The sequence below is a fragment of the Pseudophryne corroboree genome, chromosome 9 (genome assembly GCF_028390025.1).
Source record: "Pseudophryne corroboree isolate aPseCor3 chromosome 9, aPseCor3.hap2, whole genome shotgun sequence".
In the NCBI taxonomy this organism is placed as follows: Eukaryota; Metazoa; Chordata; class Amphibia; order Anura; family Myobatrachidae; genus Pseudophryne; species Pseudophryne corroboree.
This window is the reverse complement of record NC_086452.1, coordinates 417,337,653-417,346,751: the sequence shown is the minus strand read 5'-3', so window position 1 is coordinate 417,346,751 and position 9,099 is coordinate 417,337,653. Positions and strand designations below refer to the sequence as shown.

The window sequence follows — 9,099 nt, the reverse complement described above, 5'->3', positions numbered from 1 at the left end:
GGGGGGACCCCACGCAAAAAAATTTCAAAGTTTTTACATTAAACAGACCCTTTCCCATAGATAACCATGCACAGATCTCACTGATCCGTGCATGGTTATCCAAACTCGCCTGGAAAAAGCAGGTCTATTTTTTTGCTGCTTTTTTTAACGATTCGCAAAAAAATACACCCGCACTTGAGCACTCAGAGACTAACACCCAAATACGAATGAATAGTGAATACCCGTGTTGTATGAAATAACAGCCGCGTTTGACCGATGGTCTATTCATTCGTATTTCTGAACTTTGCCAATCAAACCATTACGAATAGCCCAAACACTGCCGAGATTTGTGCTTAGTGAATTCCCGTGTTGGGACTTTGGAAAAAAAAAACACAAATCGGACAAACTCGATTTTTTAGTAAATATTGGCCATAGTCTGAAGACTTATTACAGTACTTATAAACCAGGGTAGGAGCGAGTAGTGACTAAAGTGCTGCTGCATATTTCTATTAATAAGTACTAATCAAGTACATATATCTTGGTAGTGAAATGAGATAAAAAGGTGTAATAATCATAAAACTAACTATGTAAAATTTTATATTAGATATATGAATACTATTATGAGCCCTGTCCGGGCCACCTTGTACAGTACTCTGTTTTCCCAAATGGTTCCCCACTTGGTACTGGTTGAGCCCAACACTGCTTAGCTTCCAAGATCAAACGGAATTGGGCGTATGACCAGTGTGGTATGACTGTATATTACGGCAAAAAGAATCAATCCAAACAGCATTCCAATACTCATTTTTTATTATTGTGCTAAACATATAGAATATCATGTGTATCAGAGGTGATATTCATAACAATAAAAGAAGGAGTTATAGTGAGTAGAGAAGTGGAGTAAGGTGCACGTGAGTGAAGAAAATAGCAGAAGGTACTTGAGCCGAACCACTTCTTTACAGGAATGGTGCATTTTCATATCCTTCATTGAAGCCCATGGGATGTGTAGTTTTTAGTTGAAACTAGAGATGTGCACTTGAAATTTTTCGGGTTTTGTGTTTTGGTTTTGGGTTCGGTTCCGCGGCCGTGTTTTGGGTTCGACCGCGTTTTGGCAAAACCTCACCGAATTTTTTTTGTCGGATTCGGGTGTGTTTTGGATTCGGGTGTTTTTTTCAAAAAACACTAAAAAACAGCTTAAATCATAGAATTTGGGGGTCATTTTGATCCCAAAGTATTATTAACCTCAAAAACCATAATTTCCACTCATTTTCAGTCTATTCTGAATACCTCACACCTCACAATATTATTTTTAGTCCTAAAATTTGCACCGAGGTCGCTGGATGACTAAGCTAAGCGACCCTAGTGGCCGACACAAACACCGGGCCCATCTAGGAGTGGCACTGCAGTGTCACGCAGGATGGCCCTTCCAAAAAACACTCCCCAAACCACATGACGCAAAGAAAAAAAGAGGCGCAATGAGGTAGCTGTGTGAGTAAGATAAGCGACCCTAGTGGCCGACACAAACACCGGGCCCATCTAGGAGTGGCACTGCAGTGTCACGCAGGATGGCCCTTCCAAAAAACACTCCCCAAACAGCACATGACGCAAAGAAAAAAAGAGGCGCAATGAGGTAGCTGTGTGAGTAAGATAAGCGACCCTAGTGGCCGACACAAACACCTGGCCCATCTAGGAGTGTCACTGCAGTGTCACGTAGGATGGCCCTTCCAAAAAACACTCCCCAAACAGCACATGACGCAAAGAAAAATTAAAGAAAAAAGAGGTGCAAGACGGAATTGTCCTTGGGCCCTCCCACCCACCCTTATGTTGTATAAACAGGACATGCACACTTTAACCAACCCATCATTTCAGTGACAGGGTCTGCCACACGACTGTGACTGAAATGACGGGTTGGTTTGGACCCCCACCAAAAAAGAAGCAATTAATCTCTCCTTGCACAAACTGGCTCTACAGAGGCAAGATGTCCACCTCATCATCATCCTCCGATATATCACCGTGTACATCCCCCTCCTCACAGATTATCAATTCGTCCCCACTGGAATCCACCATCTCAGCTCCCTGTGTACTTTGTGGAGGCAATTGCTGCTGGTCAATGTCTCCACGGAGGAATTGATTATAATTCATTTTAATAAACATCATCTTCTCCACATTTTCTGGAAGTAACCTCGTACGCCGATTGCTGACAAGGTGAGCGGCGGCACTAAACACTCTTTCGGAGTACACACTTGTGGGAGGGCAACTTAGGTAGAATAAAGCCAGTTTGTGCAAGGGCCTCCAAATTGCCTCTTTTTCCTGCCAGTATAAGTACGGACTGTGTGACGTGCCTACTTGGATGCGGTCACTCATATAATCCTCCACCATTCTTTCAATGGGGAGAGAATCATATGCAGTGACAGTAGACGACATGTCCGTAATCGTTGACAGGTCCTTCAGTCCGGACCAGATGTCAGCATCAGCAGTCGCTCCAGACTGCCCTGCATCACCGCCAGCGGGTGGGCTCGGAATTCTGAGCCTTTTCCTCGCACCCCCAGTTGCGGGAGAATGTGAAGGAGGAGATGTTGACAGGTCGCGTTCCGCTTGACTTGACAATTTTCTCACCAGCAGGTCTTTGAACCCCAGCAGACTTGTGTCTGCCGGAAAGAGAGATCCAAGGTAGGTTTTAAATCTAGGATCGAGCACGGTGGCCAAAATGTAGTGCTCTGATTTCAACAGATTGACCACCCGTGAATCCTTGTTAAGCGAATTAAGGGCTCCATCCACAAGTCCCACATGCCTAGCGGAATCGCTCCGTGTTAGCTCCTCCTTCAATGTCTCCAGCTTCTTCTGCAAAAGCCTGATGAGGGGAATGACCTGACTCAGGCTGGCAGTGTCTGAACTGACTTCACGTGTGGCAAGTTCAAAGGGCAGCAGAACCTTGCACAACGTTGAAATCATTCTCCACTGCGCTTGAGACAGGTGCATTCCACCTCCTATATCGTGCTGAATTGTATAGGCTTGAATGGCCTTTTGCTGCTCCTCCAACCTCTGAAGCATATATAGGGTTGAATTCCACCTCGTTACCACTTCTTGCTTCAGATGATGGCAGGGCAGGTTCAGGCGTTTTTGGTGTTGCTCCAGTCTTCTGTACGTGGTGCCTGTACGCCGAAAGTGTCCCGCAATTCTTCTGGCCACCGACAGCATCTCTTGCACGCCCCTGTCGTTTTTTTTAAATTCTGCACCACCAAATTCAAGGTATGTGCAAAACATGGGACGTGCTGGAATTTGCCCAGATTTAATGCGCACACAATATTGCTGGCGTTGTCCGATGCCACAAATCCACAGGAGAGTCCAATTGGGGTAAGCCATTCCGCGATGATCTTCCTCAGTTGCCGTAAGAGGTTTTCAGCTGTGTGCGTATTCTGGAAACCGGTGATACAAAGCGTAGCCTGCCTAGGAAAGAGTTGGCGTTTGCGAGATGCTGCTACTGGTGCCGCCGCTGCTGTTCTTGCGGCGGGAGTCCATACATCTACCCAGTGGGCTGTCACAGTCATATAGTCCTGACCCTGCCCTGCTCCACTTGTCCACATGTCCGTGGTTAAGTGGACATTGGGTACAGCTGCATTTTTTAGGACACTGGTGACTCTTTTTCTGAGGTCTGTGTACATTTTCAGTATCGCCTGCCTAGAGAAATGGAACCTAGATGGTATTTGGTACCGGGGACACAGTACCTCCAACAAGTCTCTAGTTGGCTCTGCAGTAATGATGGATACCGGAACCACGGTTCTCACCACCCAGGACGCCAAGGCCTCAGTTATCCGCTTTGCAGTAGGATGACTGCTGTGATATTTCATCTTCCTCGCAAAGGACTGTTGGACAGTCAATTGCTTGGTGGAAGTAGTAAAAGTGGTCTTACGACTTCCCCTCTGGGATGACCATCGACTCCCAGCAGCAACAACAGCAGCGCCAGCAGCAGTAGGCGTTACACGCAAGGATGCATCGGAGGAATCCCAGGCAGGAGAGGGCTCGTCAGAATTGCCAGTGACATGGCCTGCAGGACTATTGGCATTCCTGGGGAAGGAGGAAATTGACACTGAGGGAGTTGGTGGGGTGGTTTGCGTGAGCTTGGTTACAAGAGGAAGGGATTTACTGGTCAGTGGACTGCTTCCGCTGTCGCCCAAAGTTTTTGAACTTGTCACTGACTTATTATGAATGCGCTGCAGGTGACGTATAAGGGAGGATGTTCCGAGGTGGTTAACGTCCTTACCCCTACTTATTACAGCTTGACAAAGGCAACACACGGCTTGACAAATGTTGTCCGCATTTCTGTTGAAATACTTCCACACCGAAGAGCTGATTTTTTTGGTATTTTCACCAGGCATGTCAATGGCCATATTCCTCCCATGGACAACAGGTGTCTCCCCGGGTGCCTGACTTAAACAAACCTCCTCACCATCAGAATCCTCCTTGTCAATTTCCTCCCCAGCGCCAGCAACACCCATATCCTCCTCATCCTGGTGTACTTCAACACTGACATCTTCAATCTGACTATCAGGAACTGGACTGCGGGTGCTCCTTCCAGCACTTGCAGGGGGCGTGCAAATGGTGGAAGGCGCATGCTCTTCACGTCCAGTGTTGGGAAGGTCAGGCATCGCAACCGACACAATTGGACTCTCCTTGTGGATTTGGGATTTCGAAGAACGCACAGTTCTTTGCGTTGCTTTTGCCAACTTGAGTCTTTTCATTTTTCTAGCGAGAGGCTGAGTGCTTCCATCCTCATGTGAAGCTGAACCACTAGCCATGAACATAGGCCAGGGCCTCAGCCGTTCCTTGCCACTCCGTGTGGTAAATGGCATATTGGCAAGTTTACGCTTCTCCTCCGACAATTTTATTTTAGATTTTGGAGTCCTTTTTTTACTGATATTTGGTGTTTTGGATTTTACATGCTCTGTACTATGACATTGGGCATCGGCCTTGGCAGACGACGTTGCTGGCATTTCATCGTCTCGGCCATGACTAGTGGCAGCAGCTTCAGCACGAGGTGGAAGTGGATCTTGATCTTTCCCTAATTTTGGAACCTCAACATTTTTGTTCTCCATATTTTAATAGGCACAACTAAAAGGCACCTCAGGTAAACAATGGAGATGGATGGATACTAGTATACTTATGGATGGACGAGCGACTGCCGACACAGAGGTAGCTACAGCCGTGGACTACCGTACTTTGTCTGCTGCTAATATAGACTGGATGATAATGAGATGAAATCAATATATATATATATATATAATATCACACTAGTACTGCAGCCGGACAGGTAGATATATTTATTATGTAATGACTGATGACGGACCTGCTGGACACTGTCAGCTCAGCAGCACCGCAGACTGCTACAGTAAGCTACTATAGTAGTATGTATAAAGAAGAAAGGAAAAAAAAAAAACACGGGTAGGTGGTATACAATTATGGATGGACGAGCGACTGCCGACACAGAGGTAGCTACAGCCGTGGACTACCGTACTGTGTCTGCTGCTAATATAGACTGGATGATAATGAGATGAAATCAATATATATATATATAATATCACACTAGTACTGCAGCCGGACAGGTAGATATATTTATTATGTAATGACTGATGACGGACCTGCTGGACACTGTCAGCTCAGCAGCACCGCAGACTGCTACAGTAAGCTACTATAGTAGTATGTATAAAGAAGAAAGAGAAAAAAAAACCACGGGTAGGTGGTATACAATTATGGATGGACGAGCGACTGCCGACACAGAGGTAGCTACAGCCGTGGACTACCGTACTGTGTCTGCTGCTAATATAGACTGGATGATAATGAGATGAAATCAATATATATATATATAATATCACACTAGTACTGCAGCCGGACAGGTAGATATATTTATTATGTAATGACTGATGACGGACCTGCTGGACACTGTCAGCTCAGCAGCACCGCAGACTGCTACAGTAAGCTACTATAGTAGTATGTATAAAGAAGAAAGAAAAAAAAAAACCACGGGTAGGTGGTATACAATTATGGATGGACGAGCGACTGCCGACACAGAGGTAGCTACAGCCGTGGACTACCGTACTGTGTCTGCTGCTAATATAGACTGGATGATAATGAGATGAAATCAATATATATATATATATATAATATCACACTAGTACTGCAGCCTTACAGGTATATATATTTATTATGTAATGACTGATGACGGACCTGCTGGACACTGTCAGCTCAGCAGCACCGCAGACTGCTACAGTAAGCTACTATAGTAGTATGTATAAAGAAGAAGAAAGAAAAAAAAAAAAAACGGGTAGGTGGTATACAATATTATATATATATTATATACAATTATATATATATATTATATATATTAAACTGGTGGTGATTATTAAACTGGTGGTCAGGTCACTGGTCACACTATCAGCAACTTGCAAGTAGTACTCCTAAGCAGACAATCACAATATATATTATACTGGTGGTCAGTGTGGTCACAATGGCAGTGTGGCACTCTGGCAGCAAAAGTGTGCACTGTACGTTATATGTACTCCTGAGTCCTGCTCTCAGACTCTAACTGCTCCCCACTGTCAGTGTCTCCCCCACAAGTCAGATATACATTATACAGTCACACTATCTATCTATCACTTCAGCAAGTAGTAGTACTCCTCCTAAAGTACTCCTCCTAATGCTCCCCAAAATTACTACTGTGTCTCTCTCTACTCTAGTCTCACTCTCTTCTCTATAAACGGAGAGGACGCCAGCCACGTCCTCTCCCTATGAATCTCAATGCACGTGTGAAAATGGCGGCGACGCGCGGCTCCTTATATAGAATCCGAGTCTCGCGATAGAATCCGAGCCTCGCGAGAATCCGACAGCGGGATGATGACGTTCGGGCGCGCTCGGGTTAACCGAGCAAGGCGGGAAGATCCGAGTCGCTCTGCCCCGTGTAAAAAAAAATGAAGTTCGGGCGGGTTCGGATTCCGAGGAACCGAACCCGCTCATCTCTAGTTGAAACTAAGATCCAAAACATCTCTCGTAGAGACAACTTTTTTGCCAAATCTCCACCCCTCTTTCCGCTTAGTACATGTTCAATGGCCTTGAAGGACATCTCTTCTGGATTCGAATTGTGTTCAAGATTAAAATGTCTGTATATTAGATGAATGTCCAGTTTATTTTTAATGTTGCGGACATGTTCCTGGATCCTTAGCTTCAATGTTCTTTTTGTTTTCCTCACATATTTTTTATGGCATGTGCATTCCAGTAAGTAAGTATATAACTGATGTGGTATTACAGTTCAAAAATTCTTTTATTCTGAATTCCTGGGTGTCATCTGTATCACTAAAGGTTTTCCTGTCGGATTGAATCATTACTTACTTACTTATCTCCTAACATCTATTTCTGTAAAATAATGTCTCCCAAAAAAAAACAAATCAGCATATGACATATACAAGGATGGTTATATAATTTTTATATGTGCCCCCTTTTTCCCCCTTTTTTCTATATGTGCCCCCTTTTCACTTCATAATTATTTTACACAAATTTTATTATTGATATATCAATAACAATAATAATAATAATAATAATAATAATAATAATAATAATAAAAACAATTTTATTTATATAGCGCTCTTTCTCCAATAGGACTCAAGGCGCATAACAGATACATAGCATAATATAGTACAGAAAATAATGAAGTACATTTTCATAAAATACAGAAGCATGAAGATACTAAAAGGGACATTATGGAAATGCTTGAGTAAACAGGAAAGTCTTGAGTCTACTTTTGAAGGATTCTATAGTTGGGGCCTCTCGCACTGTGCGGGGAAGTGAGTTCCATAGAGTCGGAGCCGCATGACTAAAAGCTCGGCCCCCAGATGAGTTACGGGAGATTCTAGGTAATGCTAAAAGTCTTTCATCTACAGATCGCAGTGATCGAGTGGGGCAGTATGGGGTCAGAAGCTGATTCAGGTACCTTGGGCCCTATTCATGTAATGCTTTGAAACTCAGTAAGCCAATCTTGAAGACGATTCGCCATCTTACAGGCAGCCAGTGAAGAGAGTAAGGTATGGGTGTTATGAGCCTAGAACGGGGCTGGTTGGGTAACAGCCTGGCAGCTGTGTTTTGCACCTGCTGTAAGCGGTGCAATTCTTTTGCTGGGAGACCAAGGTAGAGGGCATTACAGTAGTCTAATTGAGATGATACAAATGCATGTATGACTTTTGGCATATCATCTGAGGGAATTAAGTGCTTGATTCTGGCTATGTTCCTGAGGTGAAAGAATGAGGATTTGATTGTGGCTGATATCTGATGTTTAAGTGTCAAGCCACCATCCAGGACAACGCCAAGATTCCGCACACGATCACTGGTCTGTAATTCTGAATCCCCGAGTGTAAGTTCAGTTGGTTGGCTATGCTGCAGTCTTGTCCTTTGATGTTGTGGTCGTATCATGAGGACCTCTGTTTTATCGGGTTCAGTCACAGCCAACTGGCGCTCATCCACTCCTGTAGCTCAGCTAGACAGCCATTTAGGGTTGCTATTGGGTTATCAGTGCCCGGAACAAAGGACAAGTACATTTGTGTATCATCTGCATAGCAGTGGTAGACCAGGCCATGGCGCCTGATTATTTTGCCCAATGGGAGCATGAATACTGCAAAAAGCATGGGGGATAGTATAGAACCTTGTGGGACACCACATGGTAATGGCACTGGTGGTGATGAGTATAATCCAGACAATACTCTCTGTGACCTGCCTGTGAGAAATGATTTGAACCAGCTTAGGACTGTGCCATCCAGACCACAGAAATGTATCAGTCGCTCAATCAGAAGCCCATGGTCCACAGTATCAAATGCTGCTGAGAGATCCAGAAGGATTAATATTGAACAGTCACCTCTGTCTCTTGCCATCAGAAGATCATTTAACACATACACCAGGGCTGTTTCAGTGCTATGTCTTCTCCTGAATCCTGATTAGAATGGATCATAAATATCATGGGTTGTCAGGTGGGTTTCCAGTTGATTTGCAACGACTTTCTCAATAACCTTTCCTAGGAAAGGAAGGTTTGATACCGGTCTGTAGTTGGTCATGCAGTCGGGATCTAAATTAGGTTTTTTAAGAAGC

At 44.4% G+C, this 9,099-nt stretch overlaps 1 pseudogene; it reads right to left on the bottom strand.

Annotated features, from left to right (window-relative positions):
• Window positions 1–619: 619 nt before the first annotated feature.
• LOC134959073 (5S ribosomal RNA) lies at window positions 620–739 on the bottom strand (annotated as a pseudogene).
• Window positions 740–9,099: the final 8,360 nt, after the last annotated feature.